Genomic DNA, 17,450 nt, shown 5'->3' on the forward strand with positions numbered 1-17,450 from the left:
AGGTTTAAATTTGTATAGACTTTTAATTGTGTATTTTTGCATGCTTCTCATGAAACAGCTGATTTATGGTAACTGGTTAGCATGCTTAATCTCTTGTACCTAAACCTTACTGCACAATTCATTAGTTTTATTACTGTGTGAAAGTATTTGATTTATTCCAGTTAGTGCTCTTACAAAAATAATATCAGAACTTCGAGTGAACTATATCAGAGAAAAAATTTTGATTATATGCACTATGAGACAAGCAGAATGTTTGACATAGGATGGTGAGATGTTCCTATCACACAAACATCCATCATTATTATTGGTGATCCAGAGTACATGAGATCTTTATTGCACTGCTAGCATCTGTTTTATCATCACATTATTATTTTTGAATCTTCTTCCTACAGCATGTCTTTGTTCCACAACATTTATCAGGGGAAGTGGAAAACCTCCATGTACTGTATCATTCCAAGGGCTCTCTTTAACTGGAATGGGGACAGACAGAACGTTGAGTCTGTGGAGGATCAGAGGAGATCCTTCACCTGTGAAACTTTGTTAGGTGACAAGCTTCTTCATAATTAAAAAGCAAACTGTTTGCCATGAAAGATTATACCAGTTTTTAATTTCATAATTAGGTTTAAATACAAAGCCGGAACAGTAATACAAAAACAACTGTATAGGATTTTGAAGGCACAATTGCTTTGGTCAGCCACTAAATGGGTTGAAAGAAGCAAGGGAGATTTTTAAGATGCTGAAAGCAGGATCAGGTCAGGGACACAATCACCTTTTTTTTTTAACCAAGAATAAAACTTGGACTATAGGTCTGTTTTTTCACACCTTTGAAGAAAGGGACATTCTGAATTTAAGATTATTAATGATCATAATTATGTAGTTAGAACATAAACAGCTAAGCTATGGTATGAACTGGATACACGTATTTGATTTCCTGAATGCTTCTGCTGCAAGGAAATACTCAAATATTCCTACTTATTTCAGAATTTCTGAAACATTTAAATCAGTAGTGGTTTTCATTCATTTTACCAAAAAAAATTTCTTCATTCCTTGTAACAGTGGCAGAGAAATTTTGCTTACCAAGTTCCAGGATTCAGCTGAGAGCTCTGGAGTCTGCTATTTGCCATAGGCTTGCTTCCAAGCCAAGTTCTCACTGGTTTTAGAGAGGTAAAGAGGAGAGGCATACTATCTATTGAGATAACAAATGATGGCAGAAGCTCTTTTCTAGGGATGAAAGCAATCCCAGACCTTACCAAAGTTTCAGGAAGAGTTCTTAAAAAACCAAAATCAACAAATTAGTTTATTTCATACAGTTCCTGCATTCCCATTTCAGGTATATTTTTAAGTTGAAAGTATTAAAATTTCTACAAAAACTATTAATACAGTCTGTCTTGTAGATGCCACCACTCTGATTATATCCTTTTTTCACAATTTCTAATATATATTACAAAATTCTTCATTTATCTTTTCCAGACTCTGTCATCTTAAATTGCTTTGTAGGTCAGCAATTTAAAACTGAAGATATATGTGAATAAATGTGCTTGGATTCATGTCTGTTGGAGGCTGAGGTCAACAAAGGTTGTTGCTGACATCCCCATACTACACACAATCTGTGGGGGATGTGAGAGTTACATCTGAGCACCCAATGGAACGATGAAAACAGCTACCTGAAGCATCATCACAGAGCAACATTGCAGAGCAGGATGGTACAGTACTGATGATACTCCGTTTTCCTATTTGTTCTATAATTTTTAAAATGAAACTGTGGGTCTCAGGAATTGATGTAAGAGTTCCAGCCTACTTCTTGCATAACCTCTCCTTCCATCTAAGTAAGTAACTTCTCAGAAACATAAGCCTAAATCATCCTCATTCTTAGCATAGAGTAGATTCAGCAAAATGTGGTTCCTGATGTTGGTTGTTCCAGACCACACTGCAGGAACCTGGGAACCTGGAATTCCAGCTCTTTGAGGGACAAATCGTGGCTTAAGCATTTCCACATCTAAGTCTTGGCAATCTGTCCTCACATCTTCAAATACCACTTTGAAGTAAACCCCGGCCCAGGAGCCGAGCATAAATCTTAAGTCCACTCCAGGACTGAAAAGACCCTGAGCCAAAAAGAAAGAAAGAGGATAATTTTATGTTCTCACACTGTGGACACAGATAGCTTTGATCCTTTCCATGATCTGGGCCATGCTTGTGTTCTTCCTGGATACTCTTCAAAGCTGAGTGTGTTTGCAGAGGATTCTCCTGGATTTCACCCCAGCTGGCAGCAGGGGAACCATGAGCAACTGGTTCCATTTTTGTGCAAGAGAAATTAATGCTCTCAGTGAAATTACAGCCTGAGCAAGAGTTGGGTGTTACATGCCTGTCACTGTGCTTTTCTTTCCAGTAGGCCTGCATGCTGCAAAAAAAATAAAAGTCAGTTAATTCTTGAGTGACAGTTTGATAATATTTCTGCATTTTTTTAAAAATTCACCTAGGTCTAGCTTATTTTCTCACAGATAATTGCTGTAGTTATAAGCCTTTATCAGCTGCCAAATGTGGCCAAAGCAACCACCAATCTCATCAGAGTGCAATTCACTGACACAAATCCAAGCATCTGCAAATATTCTGCAGTCATGGTTCTAGATGCCACTGTTCATGTGTGATGTCTTATCTTTAACGATTATAGCCACACTCCTTGGGAAATGGCAGTCAAAGAAGAAAAAGGCAATTGAATATGCTGTTTTTCAAGCACCGGAACTGAAGACAGCTCTGGGCTAGCATCTTCTTCCCAAAAAGAACTTCCACTCTTGAAAGTCTCTTGCCTTTTTTTTTCTGGTTTGATGTCATAAATCAGACACCCAAGAGACAGAGAGGAACTAGGACAGATTTTTCAAATGCAACAAACAGAGCAAATGTATCTGGGTGTCTCAATGTCAATTCTCATTGCCCCAAAGATTAGAGAGCAATGCTTTTTCTGAACTGGCACAGAGAGGAGGGGAAGGGGGGAGCCAGGGGGAAAAAATAAATAAATATCTAACTGTAATTCCTTTTAGTTCAGCTGAAGATGTTGCCATGGAAACTCCCGGCAGAGGAGATGGAGCACTGGACCTGACAGGTTCTGGGAGCTGGTTCAGGAACAGCTGAATCATTTCCTGTGATATTCAAAAAGAGGAGAAAAATATAAAAAATGTTTTATTTACTTTTATTTCCATAGTAAAACTCAAAGCTGTAAGTTATCAGCCTTGCCTGCCACAATATCTATTATCTTCACTCATTATTGCTAAGTCACTGTCTCTGGAAGAAAAATGGAGTGGAAAAATCAGTGGACAGCAACTGAAAGCTTTTATGCTGCTGCTCATTCTCTGCACACTAAGAGTGATTTTTGAACAGTAAATATTGGTATTCCTGAGAACTGGCGCATGGTCCTGCTATGGTAGTTGTTAGATTGACTGTCAGATGATTTGAAACTTTATGGCTTATATAGTACAACCTTTCACAAATGAACATGTAGCTATTTTCTGAGTAATGAGGGGAAAAAGCTTATCATTGTTCCTAGGGATATTCTGTAGTGGTACACCAGCTCCAAATACAATCCAATTAAAAAGGCAAGCAGCAGTACACTTATTTGTGGTTCAAAAAACATTCTTACCTTTCTATGTGAATTAAAGTGTGAGCAGAAGACTTGAAATTATTAATTCATAAGATCATTGGGAGATGGAGCCTCTAACCATTAATACCAAACATTATATTAGCCCAGCCAGGCTTCAAAGTAAATGAAATATGTAATGTGAAAATTGCTTTGGTGAAAACTAGCAAGAAAGCATGACCCTGAATGTGATAACTGAAATCAGCTGAATTCTGGAGAATAAGCTACCTAAACATATTCTAAGGGCAGAAAAATTCCAGTAAATTTGTAGAAGACCCAATGACATCCTTACTACAAAGATAGAGAAACTGTTCACTTACATGTTTAACCTGATTTTTCTTAATCTCCATCAGATTAATTTTAAAATATAGAAGAATCACTTCAGAAAAATACAAAAGATTTTGTCAGAGACTGTTTCACCTGCTGGCCTCTCCGTGCTAACAGTTAATATGGCCTAATAAAAAGATATTTAATTGTTATATGTCTAATTAGTCTGTTGCTATTCATAATCTGCTGGTAGATTTTGAAATTTTATTCTTTTGCAGAAGATGGTCTCTAATATTTGAGCTCTAAAAGTTCAAAAGCTCTTGGAAGGATCTGAGAAAATTATAAATACAACTCCCTTTTTCCTATCAACTACTATAAGAAGTGGGCAGGAATCCTGGATATGTAAAAGTATATCCTGGGATAGCTACTTATATTTCAGTAAAAGAACTTGTAAGAAAAATATGTAAGAAATTTCAGTATCTATATTCTCCTTTTTCTTTTACTTCTGCAATGGTCACAGGAGCAGAAGGAGGTGTAAATAATTCCCTAGTGGAAAGAAATTACTTTGCCATGGTATTTATCAGGTTTCTTTAGCTCAAAGTTCATTAGCAGCAATTGCTGTCCTAGGAATTACTCCTATGGAAGTATTCAACCTATCCGCTGTCTTCAAGGGATGTATTATGCTGCTGCTTAATTAATTTGGTACCTTTTTCTAAACCCAAATTAAAACAGGAGCTCAAGCATGAAAAAACCCTCATGTGAGGAGCAACAATGTAGATAATTGACTCTGGATTCTCAAACTCCTCTTTCCATACCTCACAAATGAATGCAGAGAGTTTATTTCTCATATATATACAACTTAGAAATTTTAAGAGGAAATCTCTATGCAGAGTAATTACATACTGTACAGACATTGAACTTAATATTTCTCCTCCATTTTTGAGCACTTTCAGGTTTATATTTTTTAATTTCTTGCTTTTGTAACATGAACTACTAGTCTTGAACAGGAAAAGCAACAAAAAGAAACTGGACACTGACACATCTTTTTAAATGTCATGTGACTGCCAAATCATAAAACCATAGCACGGTTTGGGTTGAAAGGGAGCAGTGAAGATCATCTAGTTCTAATCCCCCTGCCATGGGCAGGAACACTTTTAACTACAGCAGGTTGCTCAGAGCCCCATCCAACCTCGCCTTGAGCTCTTCCAGGGATGGGGCTTCCACAATTTCTCTGGACAACAAGTTTCAGTGCCCTCACCACCCTCACAGGTGAAAAATCTAATCTAAACCTACCCTCTTTCAGTCTGACACCATTCCTCTTGTCCTGTCACTACATGCTCTTGTGAATTGTCTCACCCCATCTTTCCTGTAAGCTCCCTTTCAGGTACTGAAAAGTCACAATTAGGTCAACTTGAAGCCTTTTCCTTTCCAGGCTGAACAATCCCAGGTCTCTCAGCCTTTCCTCATAGGAGAGGTGCTCCATCCCTCTAATCAACTTGGTGTCCCTCCTCTAACAGGTCCATGTCCTTCCTGTGCTGGGCCCCCAGAGCTGGCTGCAGCACTGCAGGTGGGGTCTCACCAGAGCAGAGCAGAGCAGAGGGGCAGAATCCCCTCCCTCCCCTGCTGCCCACGGGGCTCTGGATGCAGCCCAGGACACCTTTGGCTCTCTGGGCTGTGAGTGCCCATGGCTGGGTCATGTCCAGCCTCTCATCCAGCAGCATCACCAAATCCTCCCTGGCAGGGCTGCTCTGGGTCTGGGCATGCCCCAGACTGGCCTTATACTGGGGGTTGTCCCAGCTCAGGTGCAAGACTCTGTACTTGGTTTTGTTAAACCATGTGAAATTCCTGAAGGTCCACTTCTCGAGCCTGTCCAGGTCCCTTTGGATGGCATCTCATCCTTTAGAAGTGTCAACTGCACCACGCAGCTTGGTGGCATCAGCAAATTTTTTGAGGGTGCCCTCAATCCCTCTATGATGTTAATGAAGACATTAAATATCACTGGTGCCAATACAGACCCCTGAGGGACATTTATCAAGGTGTCAAGAACAACAGCTGGGATGATTTTCAATTGTAAGATAGATGCTTGCAATTTGGTAGCCTTGAAGGAAATCTTTCTACATAGTATTATTACTACAAAATTTAAAAGAAAGGTAATAAAGGAAGACCAGAAAATATAAAGAGGAAAAAAGGAATGCCTATCACATTCAGAATTTACAGATTGATATTTTGATATTTAAACTGGTCTATCAATATCAGAGTTGTGTAATGGTTGCAACTCCACAACACAGAGTCCACCATGTAAAGATTGGTGTTTGACAATGAACCAAACCTTCAAATTTTTCACAGAGGTGGCAAAATATATTCATAAAATATCAATTGCATGTCATATCCTACTTGAGTGCAACTGTAAGCTTATGACAGTATGTAATTACTATCATCAACTATCTATCCATATTATTTCCAATTAAATATGAATTTGGTTGTTTGAGAGCTTGATTGATCTATACAAAAAGATAGATACCCAATCTTACATGTTTATTTTCATTCCATAAGCAGGCAAATTTCACTTTATGAGCAATGATCTCATGCTCCTACATGTGCTTTCATTATTCTCCCTCACACTGTATCAGACCTTCCAGACAGAGGTATTTATTGGACCTACTTGAAGGAATTGATGCAGACTACAATCAAAACAGAATAAATCATATCCATCTGTAATAGTCTCAATAAGTACCATTTTGAATTCCTCTTAAATAAATTAATCTATCTGGAAAACACATGGTGTTTCATTCTACAAGTAGCAATGGTTGTTTATGAGTATTTTACAGTGGTAACAGGAAAAGAGTTAAATAACCTTCCATAGAAAGCTTCAGTATTTAGAGAAACAGCTTTAACATTACCTGTAAGATGGATTGTAAAAAAGAAAAGAGCTGTTTCTAAATAAAACAGAGCACCTTTGAATTATTAAAGGGAGAGGTTTGACTCAAGTGTCTTTTGTCTTTGTACTGAGTCAGAGGAGCATTTACTTCATCCAAATCTCCAGCATCAGAGAGAGCTTTTAACAGTGGAAGTTATTTATTGTGAGGAAGTTTCTTTAACAGTTTTTAGCTAAAGAACAGTGCTACACTGAGCAGAAACTGAAAATTTTTCTCTTCACTTGAGAAATCTAATATCTTGATTTAATTTCTGTCTCTCTCCACTGTTATTCTTCCATTACCTCATAAATAATTGACAACAACCTTATGAATTACTGACTGCACAATTGTTGCCTCTTTGGTACTGGTACTTTTCATCTAATAAAGTTCTGACTTTTACAATTTGCCACTAGTTGTAAGAAATATTTTTAGTTCAAGGTTAATTTTAGAGATAAAAATGCAACTTCATTCTTTATAAGAACCAGAAAAAGGAAAGCAAGATGTGGAAAATTATTTGAATTTAAGTGGTTTTCAAAAGATTTAGACATTTCACATTAAACATACTGACAAAATATATAAATTAGAGAAAAAAAAGGAAATTTACAAATGTCAATTACATGTGTTTTAATAATGTTATTGTAGTTTCCCTGATTTAGTATTTTTGGATCTATGACAGTCCCCAAAGTGATCATTATTGTAGCTATAAAGTTGGTACAATAGGTACCAACAAACCATATGGAAAAATAAACTATTTTACACTTAAACATAAACAAATGCAAAACACATATAAATAACTTTCAAAAATACAGTTACTAAAATATAGGAATTTAAATCAATATATTTTGGGCTCTTTGTCTGCTCTACTGATGGCAGAGCCTTCAGTTATGGGATCACTAATTTTTTTACAGTTTCATGTATAACACTGAAACCTGTTTCATAAAATGCAAGCTTTTATATTTGTAATATTTTTGTCCTTAAAACTGATAGCTAATTTTATTCAACATAATTTTCTTTCATTAATCATAAACCAGAAATTTATATTTGACACTTCTCCATTCATGTTTCCTGAATTAAGAATTCCATAATCTACAAGCCAAGACTTTTCTGGTGTGGAAAATAAGTCTGTCACAAATGAGATGATACACAGCTCATAACAGATTATTCCATCAATTCTATCAGACTAAAATATTTCATGTAATGACCAAGCACCAGATTTTAATATAGAGAGGCTGTTATTGGTTCTAAATTTCTGAATCACACATTGATTCAGTTTAGTTTAAAGACCTGTCTTAATGTGTGCTGCTGGATCATTCTTATATAAATTGTGATATTAAAGCAGCTGTTCATTGTAAAGTGCAATCAGAAATGCACTTTTTAGGTAAGAATCACAAGTGTACTTTCTAGGAGTGCCATGTCACAATGCTCTGTAAAAGAAACACTTTGAGCTTAGAAGAAAGGACTTTAGAAGAATAAAAATGGAGGAAATAAAAAAGCAAAAGGAAATGCAGTGGCATCAGTATGGGGTTGATGATTCAGTCTGCATCTGTTTCTTGATGAGACTTAGGTGGCCTTGCCCTTAGTCATCAGAATTTGGGTGAAAAGGAAAAAAGTGGCTGGTCAGTTTGCAAAATGTCCCTATGACTGCTACTGAAATGTCTAATTCTAGAGACTGTGTTTGTGTCAGGAACTTTTAGGCTTCCAGCCGCCATAGGTAAACATGAACCTAGATTTTTATTTGTGAGCTTACCCAGTCATATCTAATCAAGCATAACTACCAGGATAATAGTCTTGTGTCAAACACTTTAATAAGCTTATTTGATTTTGAAATCAGATAGGTAAGTGAAGGTCAGAATGAAGAGCAGGACTTCGGAGGAAGAATTTTTTTTCGTAAGTATTCTCAGGATCTACTAGAACCTTTGGAACCTTTGTAGATATTTGTGTCTTTTTCCATGATGCAATCAGGTCTGATTCCAGAATGTTCTCAATCCCACAGAATTCAGATTTATATTAAGGAAAAATGCACTCATTTATGTAATAAACATGTTTAATCTCCCCCTTCTCTTGTTTATCTTCCCTTATTTCATGCTTTTATTTCAAGAATGATCATGTAAGAAGTCTCTCCATTTACAACTGATCCTGGGTTTGGTTGGATAGCATTAATGTCCTTCAGAGAAGCCCATATGCTGCTGTATTTTGGCTTTGTGCCTAAACCAGTGCTGAAAATACACCAGCTAAGAGCTTTGGCTGTTACTGAACTGTGCTCATGCAGCATCAAGGTCTTCTCTTTCTCACACACTGCATTCCACATGAGTAGGCTGGGAGTGGGAAAGGCTAGAAGAGACAAAACCAGGACCCAACATGACCAAAGGGCTATCTTACAGTTTCCCGTCCCATCCCATCCCATCGCTTCCCATCTCATTCCATATGATGTCATCCCATACAATAAAATCTCAAGGAAAGGACGGGATAGGGGGGTACATGTTTGGTTATAGTTTCTTTCCAGGTAACCATTGTGAATACTGAGGTCTTTCTTTCCCAGCTGTGGCTGGACAACTGCATGTTAATAAGAAGTAGAGAAAAGTGCCTTTTTTTCATTCTTTGCTCAGGTGTACATCCTTTGCTTCACTTTATCTTGATCAATGAGATTTCTTGCCTTCTTTCTCTCTTTTCCCCATTCCAGAGCAAATGGAAGTGAGTGTGATCTCAGCCAGTTTTGGTCTACCCAGTGTTCAGAGACCTGGTGATACTGTAGATAGTCCATCAAAGGTGGCCCCTGAGATGGCTAAGATATTGGAGCATCTCTCCTATAAGGAAAAGCTGAGAGAGCAGGGGCTATTCAGCCTGGAGAAGACAAGGTTCAGTGAGGAATCTTATCAATGTATGTAAATACCTGAAGGAAATGTGTAAAGAGGGAGCCAGGCTCTTTTCAGCAGTGCCTGAGCACTGTGGGCAAGCTGTAACGGACATAAACTAAAACCTCCTAAAGGAGGTTCTCTCTAAAAGTCAGTTTACATTTTTTATTTGTGAGAGTGACTGAGCACTAGCACAGTTTACCCAGATAAGTTCTAGGATCTCCCTTCTTAGACATATTTAATAGCCATCCTGGGAAACAGGCTATAGTTGGCCCTGCTTGAGCAGAGCATTTGTACCAGGTTTCCTCCATAGGTCTGCTCTAACCTCAGCCAGTCTGTGATTTTGTGAGTGGCTGTGTTGGTATCTGACTGATAGCTGGGTCAACCCACCACATCCTCTTTGGATTCTTAAATGCACAAAAACTTACAGGAATCAGTGGGGGCTGAAAGAAGCTATACACCATCAGGAGTTTCAGAGAAAATTCTGATGTTGTAGAATATGAGTCTTTATGAAATAAGGCAGGAGAAAGGACTTTCCTTACCTCCTCAGCTAAAGTTATCTGCATACTTGGATTTCTATTAATTGCCATATTTTTTGTTGCCATGAAATATTGTCTGTTTCAGTGTGGGATATGATCTTCTTTTCCTGTTCAGTTGTGTGCAGCTTGCCTAATCAGTTCCCTGCTGGAAGCAGATCTTAAAGTTGCATACCCTGGTCCTGATTCACAGTTCAGTTTCAGGAACTTAGTCTAAAATATTTAGGCTTCCTACTGGTTATATGGACAAAATTTAATATCTTGTGGCCAATGGGACCTAACTAGATCTCTGTCCCCTTACAGCCCTAAGATCTAGGAAATAATTTTCTGGCATGAAATCGCAGAGGAAGGTTGGAGAATAACTCCAATTAAAAAAAAAAAGTTATTGTAAAGATTTAGAATCAATTACAATCAGCTGTTTTGTGGCCATGTATGGCAAATAACAGGTACTGCCATAGATATGAGACAGTTAATGCTCTCATCCTTTGGAACATGATAGGAATAGACTGAGGAAATAAAAGTGTCTCTGCTTTCCTGGCAGAAAATTATTGCACCTACACCAAAAATATCTATTTCTTCACTTTACTCCACTTAGTCTGCTCTGTTGAATTGCCCACTTTCCTGATTTTCCTGCCCTCTTGCTTTTACATGCATAAAGTTACTTTGGGAAAACCTGTCTCTTCTACTGGGAAATCAGCAGTGGCAAATTAACCACTATTTGGCAACCTTTCACAGATGGTGCCAGCAGAATTTCAACCTAAGTCAGTAAGAACAAGGCAATTTAAAAACATTAAAAATGCATTGACAGCAAAGAAATAAAAGCAGCCACTCAGGTACAAGCCAGAATAGTTAAAAAGCTTTTGGACAAAAACAGGCTTTTTGTTTTCTATTAAACACCTTATTTTGCACAAAGAACTCTGTAAGTAAAGAAAGGCATAGTAGTGTATTCCCTACTCGAGATATTTTTGGGGGAAGAGGGTTGTAATATTTTTCTCTGATATAAACATATCAAAATAAATATTCAAACCAAATGAATACATTACTAATTTTTATTTTATTCATGATGATTTCAGGTCTCGTCCATAATTTAAAAGTCTTCTGAAAGCTATTGTCTTTCACACGCAGACATAAGAATTTCATCCACATTTGCAGAGCCATCCATTATACATGAAGAGCTGTGCTGTGACTACTATGGGGGAAGGGATTAGCAAGTGTGTAAGGCAGTTCTATAAATATTTGTCCTGAACTGGGACCTCATTACGGTGTTTACTACAGAAATGTGAAATACTAGGCTTTCTGCCCATTGGCTCCTTTAGGAATGCATTTACTGCTGGTCTTAAAAAGTCCTATTTTTTTCTACATTAATACTACTCTAATGTGGATTTTAAGTAATTTCCATCTTTTTGAAATGATGGAATTCCATCAGCTAAAAGTCTGTATAATATATGAATATGTAAAACACAGAAAAATTATTTAATATCTATAATAGATGTGATAGATTAAGATTTGATAAATCATTTATGAATGAATTTTGCTTTCTTGACAACATAGGTGATTTCAGTGTTTCCAAGCGCAATAATTTTTTAAATGGTTGCTGGCAGGCAATTTATTAGGATGTTTACTCGGTATTTAAATTTTCCATATTTAGCTGGATCATCTGCTGTCTTTGATTTGAAACATAGAGGGAATAAGTAACAGGATAAAATTGCTTATCTCTGATCTTTTGAGAGTTGTTTCAATTTCTGGTGAGGTACATGAATTTTCTAATCCATAAATGTATGTTACCATAGAACATGTATGTTACCATACTGGTCATTGCACTGCAAGTTAGATTTTTTTTGTGATAATATATCAGAAAAAATCACAAATTTTAGTTGTGGGAGGAAACATTATAACTTACACAGAGTCTGTCCTGCAGTCCTCTTTTGTTCATGTTTTCTGTTGCCAATGTTTTTTTTTTGTTTAACATTTCTAAAGTTGGTTCCTGGTATATTGATTAGACACAATGCTCATACTCTTACTCAGCCTTAATTTTACCAAGATAAGCCAACTGGGCCTTTTTAGTTTTCTCTCTCCATGCCACTGGGCACCATTCTAGGTCTTTTTAAAAACAGCTCCTTGAGAGTTCAGTCTTTCTTTAAGTGTCATGACCAGCTTTTCATAGGATTTTCTCAATAAGCTCCTTGCACCACTTTTTAAGTTAGTGGTATGCCTCAGAACAGCTACATAGGCAGAATGAGGGGAAACATCCCTATCTACCTTTCCCACAGCCTCTCCATAGCAATAGGTCATAGTCTCACATAGACAAATCAGTTACACTCATCTTTTAATGTTCCTTTGACATTTTCTGCCGGCTAGCCACGACTTTATTGCAGAAATTCATATCAGTCATTGAATATATGACCTTTTAATTATGATACTCCATCTGTATAGTTCTCACCTACAAGACACCCAGTTTTTCCTGTAGGATATTTTCATCTTCTTTTGTACCAGTTGTAGTGCTATTATTCGATTTAAAGAACATTTTACAGCCCTTTTACACAATTTTTTTCTTTTGTCCTGTTCCAGCAGTACTGACCATGGCTGCCATTCAAGCCTAGCTTTAACAAGCATCCTGTATTTCATGGATATGTGGAATCAATTGCAGAAAAGCTATATCATAGTCAAACCTAGCAACACCAAATAATGTAAAATAATGAAACTTCTACTGGTGCTGACTTTAGTTTAAAGAACTTCATCTTTTAGTAAAAACTAACTGCAGATCTCAAGAAAAATCTTTTTTCTAGAATTCAGACCTTTTGCACATCTAAATTAAATCTGTGGCTTCATGTCTGAGACTTTGTAAGTTAAAAACGTTACCAGAGGCATTTTTTCTGACACTCTTAATGCAGGTAAAAAAACCCAAACCAGCATGCAGAAATCAGTAATAGATAATTTGTCTAAATCACAATTCTATGACTCTAAGTATTACAGGAAGAGGAGGAAATTGTTTTTTCTCCCAGCTAATTAACCAGCCTGTTTAGGGTGTATTAGCTCAGGTTGAGTGATAAGAATATGTAAATCCCATATCCTCATGGGTGCAACAGTGTTTCCACTTTATAAGGGAGATTTAGTTTTGTTCATCCCAAATTCATAGAAACAGTAGGGCGTATACCCTTAATGATCACCGTATCCTGAAGACTTTATAGGTCTATGACCTGCAAATTATTTCCAAATGTCACAACTTGCAAGGTTCTTCTTTTCTAACACTTAAAAATTATTTTGCTGTTGGTTTAGGCTTCCTCAGTGGCGAAGCCAATTCCCTTTCTGTAAGAAGACAATCCTTGCAGGGTGGCTAAAAGAAGCTACCCAGACCGAAGTACTGTTTATGTTTGTTTAACAAGGTGCAAATATTGTTTGTTATACAGTCTTACAGTTAGAACACAATCTGGTTTTGCATAAACTAATATTTTTTTGAGTTGTGAATTATTTGAAAGGTAATTCAAAACACCAGTGAAGTGTTTGTTAGAAATGTAACTTTGAGATAAAACCACAAAAACACAAAAAATTACTGCATCCAGAAAGACATGTACTCTCAAATATTTATCATTGCATTTTCATTCAGAAAGAAAAATATATTAATTTAGCCTAATCCATCCACCTGTTCCAGAAAAAGTGTTGAATTTACAGGTAGCTGCCTAGTTACAGAAGAATAGAAGCCTAAGAACAGAACTGATACCTGGTGTTTTTTTTTTTTTTGGGAATGAAAATCATATGAAAAGGATTTGGACATGGCTATGGATGCTTCAAGAATTCTGTAGTCCACGGTTCAATTCTAAGTTTTATTAGGAGTTTTAAATTTTGTGAATCTACTATGCCCATCCCTATCTCAAAGGAAGCTGTGATATTTTCTCTGTGTAAAAAAAGCAGGATGTTGTAGAAATCTCTGAGATATTATATGTGCTGTGCTTGAACCACAGATTTATTTAATTTACATATATTCTTTTATTAATTGAACTAAGAACAAGATTTATTGAAACATGTAAGAACTGATTCACACTCTTAAATAATAAAACTTACCAAGATGAAACAGCACATTGGAAATCAATATAAGCATGCCCCTAAGAAAAAAATTATAATATTACAGGGAAAACTAAATTTCTTTAAAGCACCTTTAAGACTTGAAATCTCAAATTTTTGTGTGAATATCCCCTGTTCATCTAAGAAAGCTCCTTACCATATATCTTCGCCTCAAAGAAAATTAGGAGCGGTTCTGCTGGTAGTTTTACAGGGGGTGAGCATTTCATCCTAATTGTCTGTACAGTCTGGCTTCTGGCATTACATTTAAAACCAAATTCCAGTAAAAAGAAAAGTCTTTTCTTTGCATGTTTCATTAATAAGGTGTTAACGGTTTTTTGTTTCTGAAAATGTTTTTACATCTCTCTTATCAACTTCTATAACCACATGCACTGACCTTGTCAAGGTCTAACCCCAGCTGGCAACTGAACCTCACTCAGACATTCACTCACTGCCCCCACTTCAGAATGGGGGAGAGAATCAGAAAGGCAAAAGTGAGAAAACTTCTGGGTTTAGTTTAAGGCAGTTTAATAAGGAAAACAAAAGCCTTGCATACAAACAAAACCTTACAAGTGCCTGCAGCACTTCCCATGGGCTGGTGTGTGCTCAGTCATGTCCAGGAAAGCAGCGCTCCCCCACGTGTCCCGCTGACTTGGGAAAACCAACCCCACCACCCCAAACGCCCCCATTCCTTCTTCATCCCTCAGCATTATATACTGAGAATCACTCCATACAGTCTGGAATATCCATGGGTCAGTTGGGGTCACCTGTCCTGGTTGTGTCCCCTCCCAAATTCTTGTGCATGCCCAGCCTTGCAGGTGAGGAGCAGAAATGGCCTTGATGCCGTGCGAGCCCTGTTCAGCAGTAATGAAAATATCCCTGTATTTTTACCACTGTTTTAGCCTACATCTAAAACACAGACCCATACTAGTGTCCATGAAGAAAATGAATCCTACCCCATCTCAAAGCAGCATGGTCTCCCTCTCAGGACATCAAAAAAACCTGACAAAAACAAGATTAAGTTGTAAACGATCTGAAGAAACATTTATTTTTGGTAGCTGCTTTTTAGGGGAAGCACTGGGCAATTCAAGTGGTTGATCATGGTTAATATCTATGTCTCCTCATCCCTTCTGAGTTTGTACAGGAACACAGTAGGTATGATTAGAGATCAATAAGTAGACATAATAAACATTCACCTGGTATAAAAGAAATTTTCAGACCTTAAAATTATATCGAGGAAGATCATCAAGAGTTCTTTGAGGACTATTAGCTTGGTGTGAAATCACCAGAGCACAAAAGCATTCCAATTTCATTCCAAAGTACACTCTGACTTCTTTTACCTTTGATTAGTCTCACACAAAAAGAAGTTCCACCATTATTTGAAATGGCATAATTAAGAACTCTTCCAATATAATTAAGAGTCCTTATGCTTAGATTAAATAAAATTTATTTCATGGTGAAAGCACTAAAATCTATCAAGTGAAAGGGTCAATTGAAAATAAAATAAAATTAAAATACCCCCTCTCCCATGCAAATTGAATTTTTTTTCCTTCATGGTGATTCATAGTAAGGCTTTAGATAGCTGCTAAGGTCTTCAAAAGGGACATTAAACTAGCTATTGAGTCTACTAAGTTATTTTTCACTCCTTTTTGTAAGAAAATGTATAAAATCCACAATATTTCAAAGACAATAAAAAGAATTAAGAGTGTAATCCATATGATTGCATCACCATCTATAGCACTCATGTATTTTCCTTGAATAAGATGTATAATGGTTTTGTTCAGTGATTTCATTTGGGATCATATAAGTCTGATCTTGTGACCTCTGAGAAAACAGAATTCCTTTATTTCTCCTGCTAATCAGAATATGCCCTTATCCTTCTTTAATGAAAAGCAAGCCAGTGTTGCAGGGCACTCTCTTCTCCTCCCTTCAGAAACTTTTCTGCTACTGAAGCTTAAAACCAAAATTATCAAAAATCTCAGAGCAATTTCTCTCCCTCAGGGTAGCCAATTCCTGTAGGTTTATGACCCAATTCTTTGCCCAGAAGATTTTGACTATTATCCTCAATTTTTGACATGAATATATTTTGTATTCTGCTAAAGATCTGTCAAGATTTTCATACATTGTTCCAACCCAACAAGTGAATGCAAGCTACTTCAGGCCAGAAGTATTGGTTTCAGAATTTCATTTTTTTTGTACAAAGATGGCAAAAATACTTTTTAAATTGCTTTTTGTTAATATAAAAATATATTTTTTCATTCAGTTCTCTCAAATTAAATCCTTCAAGAACACACCGTGAAATGTGAGATAATATTACAAAAAATATAACCCTAACCCTAACCCTAATTGCTCACAATTTTAGCTCAAGACTCTTCACAAATGCACTTCACAAGAGTGTTATAAGAATTAATTGGTTAGTGTTTAGAAAGAGCTTCATAAAAGTAAAGTACTTAACATTATTGTCACATTAAAGACAAGCTGGAGCCCCTTGGACAGAGTTATTGTATTATATGGGCTCTTTGTGCAGATAATTATACATCATAAGACAGTCATAATTATATCAGTAATTCGAGTTACTCAATCCACATTATGCATGTCTTCTATAAAGCTCCAGCTGTTATGTGATCCATTAAAGGTAGGATCTCCGTGTGTTCAGAACACAGTTTCAAACCAGTCTAATGCTTGAAAAATGTCTGACCAGAGAATTGGGATGTCTTTATAAAATTTTAGGTGTGGGTCTGTGAATATCTGTGAGCATCGCCACCCATAATATGTCACACTACTTAGTAAGGAAAGGCTGTTATTTCCTTACAGACTGCTCTTTTGACAGATTTTCAGAGCTACAAATAGATTCAGTTGAAAAGTATAAAAATACTGTAAAAAGAAGCAATGCTTTGTTTGATCAACACTTTACCAAACTCAAAAATTATTCACTCTTTCTCTTTGGTCACTTTATCAAGAAGATATTTTACAAGTTCCTACAATAAGCATGAATTAACATCCAGCATCAGTGCACTCTTAAAACCATGAATGTAATTTATTCGGTAACTGCTGTGAATAGGAGTAATAAAATCTACTGAATAAAAGTTCAAGTAATATCAGAAGATGCTTCATCAGCATTTTTCTGATTATCTACCATAACCTCTGGATGAATAGCCATGATTAGCATCTCTAACACTGCTTGCTATAGAAACAG

Source organism: Melozone crissalis, unplaced genomic scaffold, assembly GCF_028551555.1.
Source record: "Melozone crissalis strain CALT ecotype California unplaced genomic scaffold, PUWL_Pcris_2 ptg000006l_1, whole genome shotgun sequence".
Lineage (NCBI taxonomy): Eukaryota > Metazoa > Chordata > Aves > Passeriformes > Passerellidae > Melozone > Melozone crissalis.